The sequence below is a fragment of the Camellia sinensis genome, chromosome 12 (genome assembly GCF_055761805.1).
Source record: "Camellia sinensis isolate YWXY chromosome 12, ASM5576180v1, whole genome shotgun sequence".
Taxonomy (NCBI): domain Eukaryota; kingdom Viridiplantae; phylum Streptophyta; class Magnoliopsida; order Ericales; family Theaceae; genus Camellia; species Camellia sinensis.
Genome location: NC_138972.1, coordinates 47,485,691 through 47,497,636, shown reverse-complemented (window position 1 = coordinate 47,497,636; position 11,946 = coordinate 47,485,691).

Genomic DNA, 11,946 nt, shown 5'->3' with positions numbered 1-11,946 from the left:
TTGAAGAAACTAGAAAAAAGGAATCCTAGATTAATCCTAACTAGCACAACCATTGCTAGTTTCGCTGAAGACAAACAGATGACTCAGGGTATTTTTCCCATCAACTTGAGTGTGGGAACTAGGGATTGCATGACGACATTCTTCGTTATCAATGACAATGCTAAGTATAATGCTCTACTTGGTAGGGATTGGATTCACACCAACAAATGTGTGCCTTCCTCTCTACATCAGAAGATAAGGATGGCCTTGTGCAATAGAGAGACAGAAGAGATCAATGCAGACCCTCAATCCTTCAAAGCTTGTGCAGACTTTGCAGAGGCCAAATTGTATACTGATAGAGTGACACCACTCAGTATACTGAGAAAACTTGATGGATCAGCTGAAGTGACGGTTGATGAGGAATTAGCACACTTGAAACACTTAGTCCACAAAAGTGCTGATGAAGAATTTGTCGCCAATGATGACAATGATGCCTGGTTGTAGGCAAAAAGATGGAACCTAGGAGGCCAGATTTTGACTTTAATTAAGTTCTCAGTATTGGACATAAAATCAATAGTCCAGAAGGTGCAAGAGCACGAGAAAAAAGCCATGGTAGTTGGCTGTAAGCAGGAGCAGCAACAGGTCAGGTTTTTGGCCTTTGATAAATACAATGCGTTGGACATCGAAACAAAAGTCCAGGAGATACAAGAAGAAGAGGTCTTATGGACAGACTTTGTCTATAAAGAGGAGGGCAAAGATGTTGAATCAAAGGAACTGGGAGCAGAACAAAGCAAAGAAATTGCTTCCAAGATAGAAGAATTAAAAAAAAAGCATTAGTGAGTTCTCAGATACAAGACCCTTTTGGAAAAAGTTAACTTAGGGGAAGGTTCTATACAGCAGCCCACCTATATAAGTGCTTGGTTAAATGCTCTTAACAGGGACCAGTTGTTAATGGTTTTAAAGAGATATAAAGATTGTTTTGTATGGTCTTATAATGAACTATCAGGATTGGATAGGTCATTAATAGAACATAGGCTCCCTATGAGGCCTAATTTGAAGCCATACAAGCAAAAACCAAGAAGGATGAGTCCTGAAGTGATTTAGAAGGTCAAGGAGGAAATTCTTAGGTTCCTTAAGGCAGGCTTCATTAGGACAGCCAGGCATGTTGAATGGCTATCTAATATTGTGCATGTAGTTAAGAAGAATGGTAAAATGAGGGTATGTATCGATTTCAGAAACCTGAATTTGGCAACTCCAAAAGATGAGTACCCCATGCCCATAGTAGATTTATTGCAGGGCACAAGATTTCATCAATGATGGATAGGCACTCTGGTTATAACCAAATTTGCATTGCAGAAAAAGATATCCACAAGACAGCATTTAGATGTCCTGGGAACATTGGCACCTTCAAATGGGTTAAAATGCCATTTGGCTTGAAGAATGCTGGGGTTATATATCAAAGGGCTATGAACACTATCTTTCATTATCTCATTGGAGGATATTTAGAGTGTTACATTGATGACATTGTAGTGAAGTCCCAATCCATGGAGGAACATTTGTTTCACTTAGAAACAGCTTTTGAAAGAATGAGAAAGTTCAAGTTGAAACTTAATCCTCTCAAATGTACTTTTGGCGTATCAGCTGGAAACTTCTTGGGCTATGTAGTACACAAGAATGGAATACAGATTGATCAGAATAAAGCCAAAGCTATCATTGAAGCCAGACCTCCATCAAGTAAGAAAGAAGTACAAAAATTCCTTAGACAGGTTAATTTTGTTCGAAGATTTATTTCTAATACTGCAGAGAAAACTAAAGTATTTTCTTCCTTATTAAGGTTGAAAGAGGAGGAGGAGTTTGTGTGGATAGCAGAGTATCAAACTGCTTTCGAAGGAATCAATGCCTACTTGGCCAAGCCTCCAGTGCTAATGCCATCAAAGGGTGATAAGCCCTTGAAGTTGTATATTGCTGCAGTAGAAGATTCACTGGGAGTTTTCTTGGCCCAGGACAATGAAGAAGGTAAAGAGCAAGTAGTTTATTACCTTGGTAGGTTTCTAAATTCTTGTGAATGTAAATATTCAGTTGTAGAAAAGCTGTGCCTTGCATTGTATTTTGCTGCAATGAAACTAAGATACTATCTTTTGCCTACAACTGTCTTGGTAATTGCAACCACAGATTTGGTTAAATATATGTTGTCTAGACCTATGTTGAGAGGAAGAATTGGCAAATGGATACTAGCTTTATCAGAATTTCATCTAGAATATGTCTCCAAAAAGGCTGTAAAAGGACAAGTTTTAGCTAATTTCTTGGCAGATCATCCATGTTAGACAGAAAGCCAAGAGATAATAGAGCTTCGTATGGTTGGTGTTGAGCCATGGCAAATGTGGTTCGATGCATCAAAAGCCAATAGTCTAACTGGAATTGGTGTGGTGATTAAGTCACCACAAGGGGTAGAAACTGCACATAGTTTTAGAGTGGATGAAATTACTTGTTCCAATAATCAAGCTGAATATAAAGCTTTGATAATGGGACTGGAAATACTTATTGGATTACAAGCTCATGCAGTTGATATATTTGGAGATTCTCAATTAGTGGTTAACCAGGTGAAAGGAATTTTCAAATGTCAAAGTGCAAGCATGTTGCCATACTATGTTGTTGCATTACATTTGCTTTCTCAATTTCAAATAGCAAATGTGACTTATGTTCCAAGATTCTTGAATAATAAATCTAATGATGAGGCTCATAAAACTTCGAATTTCAAGATATGGGATAATGCTCAAATGAACATAAGCCAAACAACATATCAAAAGGTAATACCACCCTTAAATAAAAGGAATGTGGTCTTAGAAGTCAATCATAATGACTTACAAGAACAAGACTGGAGGCATCCAATAATGCGGTATATAGTTGGCCCATCTTTGAAAGCCAGCAAAAAAATCAATTGCAATCTATACAATACATAATGTATGGTAATGCTCTCTACAAAATGGGAGCAGATAGGTTATTATTGGAATGTTTAGGCCCAAATGAAGCATTGACAGTCATGGCTGAGGTTCATGAGGGCATCTATGGTGCTCATCAGCCTGGTGTGAAGATGAGATGACTGTTTCGAAGACATTCCTACTATTGGCCTACCATCCTTAAAGATTGCATAGAATATGCTAGAGGTTTCCAAGCATGCCAAAAGCATAGCACAATAAGACATGTACCCATAACTGATCTGTATGCGGTTGTGAAGCCTTGGTTGTTTAGAGGATGGGCTAGAGCTATGATAGGGAAAATACATCCACCCTCTTCGAAGCATCCTTGTTTCATTTTAGTGGCCACAGATTACTTCACTAAGTGGGTCAAAGCTAAACTGTATAAGGCTGTAGACCAGACCGAAGTTATTGGATGCATTAAAGATCTGATCCACAGATTTGGCATCCCACAGAGTATAATTGTTGATAATGAGACTGTATTTGATGGGAAGATGGTAAAAGTCTTTTGTGGCAGAGTTTGGAATTAGCCTTATTAATTCTACCCCCTATTATGCACAAGCCAATGGTCAAGCAGAATCATCCAATAAGTCTTTAAAGAAAGGAATGCAGAAAGTTATGGAAGACAATCCCAGGGATTGACATAACTTACTGTTGGATGTATTACAGGCTTATAGTACTTCTTTAAGATCAAATACAAGAGTCACTCCTTATGCCTTAGTATATGGGCATGATGCAGTACTACCTATAGAAATTAACATCAAGTTCTTGAGGGTAAGATGTCAGGCTCAATTAGTTCTTGAGTAGTACCATCAGACTATGTGCTTGGAATTAGAAAATGTGGATGAAGTTAGAATTCTGGCATTAAATAGCATTCTTTTCCAAAAGAAGAAAATAGCCAAAAACTATAATAAGAAGGTCAAACACATTAGCTTCCATGAAGGTGATTTGGTATGGAAGACAATACTCTCAATAGGGATTAAAAGCCCAAAGTTTGGCAAATGGTCACCTAACCTGGAAGGACCATATCAAGTTCATAGAGTCTTGCCTTGGGGAACATATCATTTGGGAAATTTGAATGGATATGTACACCCCAAGAAAATTAATGGTAGATATTTGAAGTCTTATTTTCTAATCGTGTGGGAAACACAAGGAATATAATAAGTGCTAAATGAAAGGAGCATGAAAACACTCAAATAATAAATAAAGATCTTATTTCATAATGAGTTGAATACATGCAGCCATAGATTGGCCCAAAAGTCAGTACAATGTTTCAGCTGTTCCTTTACAATTGACTCTTTACTCTTAAGAAATGGGAACAACTGAATGATTGTAGCCATCTCTTGCTTTCGATCAGCCAGTCCTTGGTTAGTAATCTGCAGCTTGGTGACAGTTCGATTTAAAGCCAGGTTGACTGCTGATAACTCTTTTTCAAGCTGAGCTTTCTTCTCTAATAGTTGAGCTCGAAGTTGGGAGACAGAGGAATGTTGTTCTTTCAATTCTAACACTTCAGCATGTATCTGGGAAACAAATCTCTAGTCTCTCAACAATTTCTCTTTTGCAGCTTTGGCAACATGGCAGATGTTGATATAAGATTCAATGGTAGCTGTTGCCTGAGATAAATGACTTGAAATAGTCATGCTGGATTGCTCAACAACCTTGCAGCATTGGAGGAAGTCATTCTTGATAATAGGCCTTTGCAAGGCTTCGAAGGGGATCCTCGAGAAGAATGTCAGCAACTCCAAACAGCTGTCCAAGTCTAATGAAGGCAAAGAAGTCCTACTGGTGGAGGAAGAGCTCTAAAAAATTTCTAAGAGACAATCAGCTAGGACTAATGGCTCAGTTTCATTGCTAGTTGTTGGAATGGTAGAAGGCATGTCAAAAAGGCTAGCTAGTCTAGCTTCAAAAACGTCCACCTCTTCTGTTGACATGGTTGGTGTAGAAAGGGCTCTGATAAGAAGAAGAGATGGCTGCATAGGGATAGGAGAGGAAGATGAAGTATCTCTAGCAGTTTCTATAGTCTTAGCTACTAGTAAGTCAAGAGAAGAGGGACTGGAGCTAAATAGAGATAGTGGACAAGGAACTGGTGAGCTACCGGTGTCTTCTCTATGGGAATTAGCTATCACTAGAGATGAAGCAATAGTTGGAATTTCCTCGGGAGGGGAAGGAGAAGCAAGGCTTGAAGGGAGAACAAATTGGGTAGAGTTGAAGGATAGAAAATGAAAGCATGGAGTTAAGTCGAAAGATAGGGATGCAGGAATGTTTTGCCTCAAGAAATGTATGAAAAATGTAGGACTAGGGAATGGAAGTATTGCTTGAATTGGCTCCACATTTCGAGGTCTTTCAACTTCAGATGAAATTGAAGGAGTCCTTATTGAAGGAGAAGGTAGAGTAGTTGTTACTGCAAAAGAAGAAATACAAAGTAATGTTAAGTCTCAGTATTAAGAATTTGAGAAAAGAAAATAGAGACACAAAAGGAAATTACTGGTTTCAGAAGTGGTGGCAATAGTTGGAGAGTTGCGAAGGGTATAATATTTAGCAGTTTGTTGTTTTCTTGCAGCTTCTCTTTGGAGTGCATTAGCAGCAGCAGCTTCATCCCTAAGCATTTGTTGTTGCCTCCTCTTCTCAGCCTTCTGAAATACAATAAGTTCTTTGGAATGTTCTGCTTCTACTGCTTTAGAAAATGCTTCGTGAATGGGGTCTCTAGTGAAATCAGAAAAGAGAGACAGTTATTTTTCTCCTTCTTTTTGAGGGTGTCTCTTGCTCTTTTTCTGTCTCTTCTTTTTTTGCTTCCTTTTCTTCTAGATGAACCTCAGGTACCTCCTTTTCAGGGTCAAGCAAGAGCTTTATTTTCCTTTGTTGTTGCTGTTTGCTCTTGAGAAGATTTAAAGCTTGAACCTTTTGGGGAGAATCTCCCTGTGAGGCACCCGTACCACCTACACCAAATAAAGAACTATAAGTGAGAGCAAGAGCATCATAAAGGAGAAGAAGAGAAAAGAAGTAGGAGTACATACTTTTCTTCGAGGCAGCTCGAGTAACTCTAGGAGGAGGTGAGGCAGCAGGAACAAACTTTGTAGTGGCAGGCGCAAGAGCTGGAGTAACATGAGTAATGGAGGAGATAATAGCTCTAGTCCCTTTAGACTTGGCTTGAGGTACATCCAAGTACCATTAATAGATCTTGAGAAGGAATGGCCAAGTGCACCTCCATATTGGCCATCCACCAGTTCTGGCACCTTTTCAGTATGTTGCTTTGAGGTATGAAGGGTAAGTACTCAAAGTCAATTAAATCTTGGATGAATTTGAAAGTTGCTTCTTTCAATCTAGATCTTCGAATCTTCAAATCCCCGCTGGTAAGGCTTAAATTGGACTAACTACAGAGAGGAATAAGGACCCCTTGTGAGAGTCCAAATTGCCTAGCAAATTGGTCAGGACAATAAAGCTTGGAGATGCACTTGTAAGCTCTGGAGTTCATAGTCCCAATGAATAGTTCCCTGGGAATTAGAATAGAGGCCCACATGTTTTTGTGCTGGGGTGTAGAACAGGACTTATCACTCAAAAAGGTCCTCAACTAGAATAGGCCAATATTGGTAGTTTGAAGGGACGAAAGCTGTGAGAAGAGGGGGAAGCTAGAAGTTGGTGGAAGAAAGAAAAGTAAAAAACAAAGATGGAAGGATAGAGTGAAACATTGGCTAACTTTATACCATGAATGGTAGGGTTTGGCTCCAACAACCTTAGGCATTTAGACTGTCAATCGGTGAAGTATGGAAAAAGCCAAAGTTGAAGTATCCAAAATGGGCCTCCCTGATTAGCATCCAAGGATTTTTCACAAAAAAGGGAACGAGCTCTATAAACATGACCTAGAACGTATGGAGCTAAGGCCACATTTCTTTGTAAAACAAGGGTTTTGGCAAGAGGGGCAAACTCAAGAATGATCCTCTGAGAAGAGGTACAGAAGAGGAATTTGCAAAGCCAATACAATATAAAAGAGAAAAATTCCCTATCAGTCATAGGGCCCTCTCTTTTGTTCTCAACCTTGACAAAGTCACAATAGGATGAGTTCAAAGAGGGGAGGGAAAAAGAGGTTTTGAGGTCAAGATAGTCTGGACCAATAAGGGTACCAGTAGGGGATAATCCTAACAGATAGTAGATGTGAAGGACAGTTGGAGCCATCATCCCACATCTAAATTGGAAGAAATTGAAAGCAGAATTCCAAAAATAAAGGGCAGCAGGTATTAAAAAAGGGTCCTCTGAAATGGTGAACCTAGATAATTGAAGGGTGTCGAAGAGGCAGAGCTCCTGAAGATCTAGTGTCCTATTAGAGACGACCTAAACATACCATTCCTCCATCTCTGGTCTCACTGTGGGCCAGTAGCGATGGGGTCGGTTCATCCTCCAACTTCCTCAATCAAGACCACCTTCATAAAGGAGGCAATGATCTTCTAGACGTGGATATAGAGCTGGAAGCTCAGTGGGAATCTCCTTAAAAATGGGCCCAAGCACATATTCTTGTTGCTCATGGCGACCGGGAATAAAGATGCATTCGTCGATGGCATTTTTCTCACCAGCCTTATATTTCTCACACTCTTCATCGATGATCCTTTTTAAGGCTACGGATGGACTCGCACGCTTCACAACCAGTATTTTCAAGGAAGAAGAAGCCATTGACAGGAGTTTTCTCAAAAGACGAAGTTGAGAAAGAGAGTAAAGGAAAAGAGAAAGCCAATGGACATGAAGGGTTTGTGTGTTAGGCGACCAAGTGAATTAGAAGCACAAAATAAAAGGGTTTTTAAACCTTTCTATCTGAAAAACACACAGTCATTTTAAGTGGGCAGAATTCATAAAAGAAAAAAGTACTAAAGGTACGGATGCAGAAAGTTCCTCTCAATGTTGATAGTTATGGAGGGAAACAAATCTCAAATACTAATATTGGCTTCGAAATAAAATGTTTGGCTTCGAAGCCAAGCTTTGGTGCCAAAATCAAGTGACAAACAGTTTCGAAAGCAGGAAGTTGACTTCGAAGCACATTTCACACCTAAGAGTGCAGGAATGCCTAGGTATTTGTTTACTTCAAAAGGATTAAAGACCTGCTTTTAGGTTTCTTGATGAGAGTAAAATCCTTCGAAGCAAAGTTTGAAATACCTCACGGTTAGAAGTTGTTTGTTCTAGGTTTCAAACCAGTAATTGGTTTAGTAGATACAAAATGAATCACTTTTTTAGAATAAAACAATGCAATCCTTAGAGGAGGTTTCCATATTTTGGAAAGTGTAGACTGTTTGTTCGAAGCAAAAATAGTTAATTTGAAATTGCTTGACTGTATTAACCATATGTTAGGGAATTGGATATGATCAAATCAAGTTTCGATGGGCAAAATTATTGAATTTGAAGCTCTGATTCTGAACAGAGACCTAAGGCAAGGGTTGTCAATTACACTCCATATGTTGGAAAAGTTCAAATTGGGTTTTTAGTATTTCATTGGATATGATCGAATCAAGCTTCGAAGAACAAAATTGGTGAATTCGAAGCCCTGATTATGTTTATTTTTTGACAAATAGAATAAAATCAGACCATGCCAAATAAAGAGAAAACATCTTAGCTTTATTAAGATAAAAGCAATTACATCAGAAGCCTTTCTTGGCTACATATTCAAGTTCATAAAAATAAGGAATTGAGTAGATGAAAAGGTCATGGAATTTGTTCTAACTGTGGTCAATGAACTTCTGTTCCTTTTTAATTCTATCTTCTATCTTCTCCAGGCTAGGCTGCTGAAGTTGATATGCTCTTATTTGATAAAAAAGTTTTTCGGCCTTTATTTCAAACTCTGTTTCTTTCAACCCTTGTTTTATCTCATTCATGTCCAAGTCATCCCAGTATGCAGAGTCTTTATTATTGAAATCATTATATTCGTTGATAAGGTTCTCTGCTTCATACCGGATATGAACTCGACGGGCTGAGATATGGTCCAAAGATCAAGTGGTGACCACAGAAATTTGATGCCAATGAAGAAGCAGTGGGAGCTGGTCTAAAAACATTTGGAGCTCTGCTTGGGCGATGGGGTTGAGGACATAACCCCGGGTCATAACATCACAAGCCCATTGAAAGTTCTTAAGAGGAACATCACCCTCAAGAACATTGAAGGACAAGTGAGAAAAGGCCACAAGCAGAAGTTGGGCTTGATATTATTCAAATATAGTAGGGAGAGATGGAGGGCTATAGGAGGGTAGAAACTGGTCCTCAAAAAGAGTAAGTCTCAGTTTTTTCATCCAGTGAGGGTTTTGCGGAAGAGGAGGTGCAGGAGCTTCCATCTCGAAAGAAGAAGGGAACTGGGGGTTGCTGACACAGTCAAGCTTATCAGAAGAGCAAAGTTTTTCCTTCCGGACTAAGAATGACGGGCTGTACCCTTGTGCCTCTTCTGGACGACAAGTGGCTTGTACTATCTTCGTAGGCATGGAGGATGTGTACCATGCTATAAGTAAATTGTCTTCCAAACAGCGTCGGTGGTCAATGTGTACATATGGGTAAACCACCGAGCTCCGAGGAAAGAGAGGGAAAGTTAGAGGATCAACAAATTCGACAAAGTGATGATTGATTCGCTCTCTTAGCTTGGACTCTTCAGGTTCTAGCTTGCTTTTCCAGCCAGAAGCCTCAAAAGAAGAAGAAGCTGCAGCCTCATCCCACGCAGAAGGCTGTGGGTCAGAAGAAGAGCTTCCAATATCGATGTTTGCAAAATTTTGGTTTAAAGAATTGTGGACAGTAGGTTTGTAATCCAAAGGTCGATAGTTTGCAAAAGCTTCCATGACTTGAATATAGGGAGGTGGATAAAGGTGGCTAATCAATGCATGAAGGTTCTTTTGAGGACGAACAGTATTATCAAACGACTCTTCATATGCTTGATCAAGGTGAAAAAGGTTTGCTTGGCCATGAAAGCTGTACCAGTCTTTTCGAATACTGAGATAGTGAGAATGTTCAAAGGATAGAAGAGAATTTAATGCAAATGTTTCATTGATAAATGACAGTTGCATTTCTAAAAAAATGCAAAGCCCATGCACTTTCTAAGACGTGGATAAAATGCCTTGATCCACTAATATTACTAAGTATTGGGTATATTAGTGCGGGGGGATAATGTTGGCTACATATTTTGTACAGGTCAATCACAGTTCAACACGTGGCAGGATGAGGGTAATACGGGAAGACAATTTAAATCTTCAATCCTAATCACACACATGATAATTAGTATTGGTTATTATAGATCTGCATAGCACTGGATCATCAAAGAGATGCAAGATGATGTGTCTTTAATGGTTACTCATATATTTAAATTCAAAATCATGAGGGAGACCTAACTGCAGACATGGCGTAGTGGAGCTAACTATAAGGAAACATAATCAGCGATCATGAAGGGATGATTCGACGGTTAGAAGCTCATTTCGACAGTTATCATTGAGAAGTATAAATAGTAGAGAATGCCCCAGAAAGAACCCCCAGACTTAGATCTAGAAACCAGTTTTATCTACTTTATTTTCCTTCCAGTTTTTACATTTCTCGTTCTTTACATTTCTATACTTCAAATTCCTACACTGCACTTCATTCATGGGAGTAGTTTCAAGTAGCTTGTTACTGTAAACCTCTACGAGACTGAATTAGATCATTGTAAGTCTTTCATTTTTACTTAATGAAATGCTACAATTGTTTTACATTTAATTATTATTTGCTAAATTCTCCTAAACAAAGCCACTAGTAAAAGTCCTCTTCATTGAGGCTGAAGAAACTGAAAAACAATCGTCTGATAATTAGTTGACAATTAATCTTCTGTAAGGACTGATTAATCCTTATTAACACGTTTAAAATTATAATACTAACTTTCGAAAGTCAAAAAAGTCAACAAATATAATTCAAAATTAAAATTATTTTAAGATTTAGGCAGAATTTAAAGATTTGAGGCAGCTGTTTTGGTTGTCTTGCATTTAAGGCCGGCCCAGGATATGATGACAACTGACGGGTCATTTTGCCAAGAACTATTATATTATATTATTTTATGTTATTGTGTGTATGCATAGATTGCAAATCTGAAGCAATCTTGCTTGACTAATTGCAAGAAAAAGAGATAAAGGAAAGATCATGGGGAGGTTACTAATAGGAGTATTATAATAATAATAATAATAATAGAGAGAGGTTTTTCTCTAATTTACTAGGTAGATTGAACGTATTGTTGAATCTGTAGATTTATCATGAGTCTTGTTCTGATGATTCGAATCGTTGAATATGTAAATCTTGTTAAATATTTTATATTTACAAAAAATTACGTTAATTGAATATCAGTGACTCTTTGATCAAAACATATATTTGTTAACAATTTATTTTTGAAATTGTATTTACCATTGACAAAAATATATTTTGATTAAAGGACTACAAATATTCAATCAATATGATTTTTTACAAACATAAAGTGCTTGACAAATTATACGTATTAACAGTTCAAATTATCGAAACGAAATCTGTAATAAACTTCACAAACCTAACAATATATTCTAATTCATACAATACATTGAAGAGAAGCCTCCCACAATAATATCATAGAAAACATGTCATGGATGGCGTAAATAGAGTCCTCCTTTTTCGAACAACTCGAGTCTATTTTGATAATTAAGTTTAAAAAAAAAACAATTTAAATAACATCATTATTTTTAAAAAAAAAAATTAAAACAATAAAAAAAATTAACTTTTAATTTACTTTTTAAAATGGGCAAATCTCATCTCATCTTGTACGTCAACAATTTTGCTACTTGTTTTACAAAATTGAATACTATTTTTTTTTTAAAAAAGATTAGAAGTTCTAAAGGTGGAGCTGTAGAGAGCTTTAATGGTGTGTGAGCTCTATAATGATCTGATGTTTGTATTTTTTTTTTCATTGTCAAGTCATTAAAGTTCTAAAATTAGAGGAGTGTATCATTTTTGTTATTTTTAAAGGAAAATTATTCGACTATCTGCCGAGTAT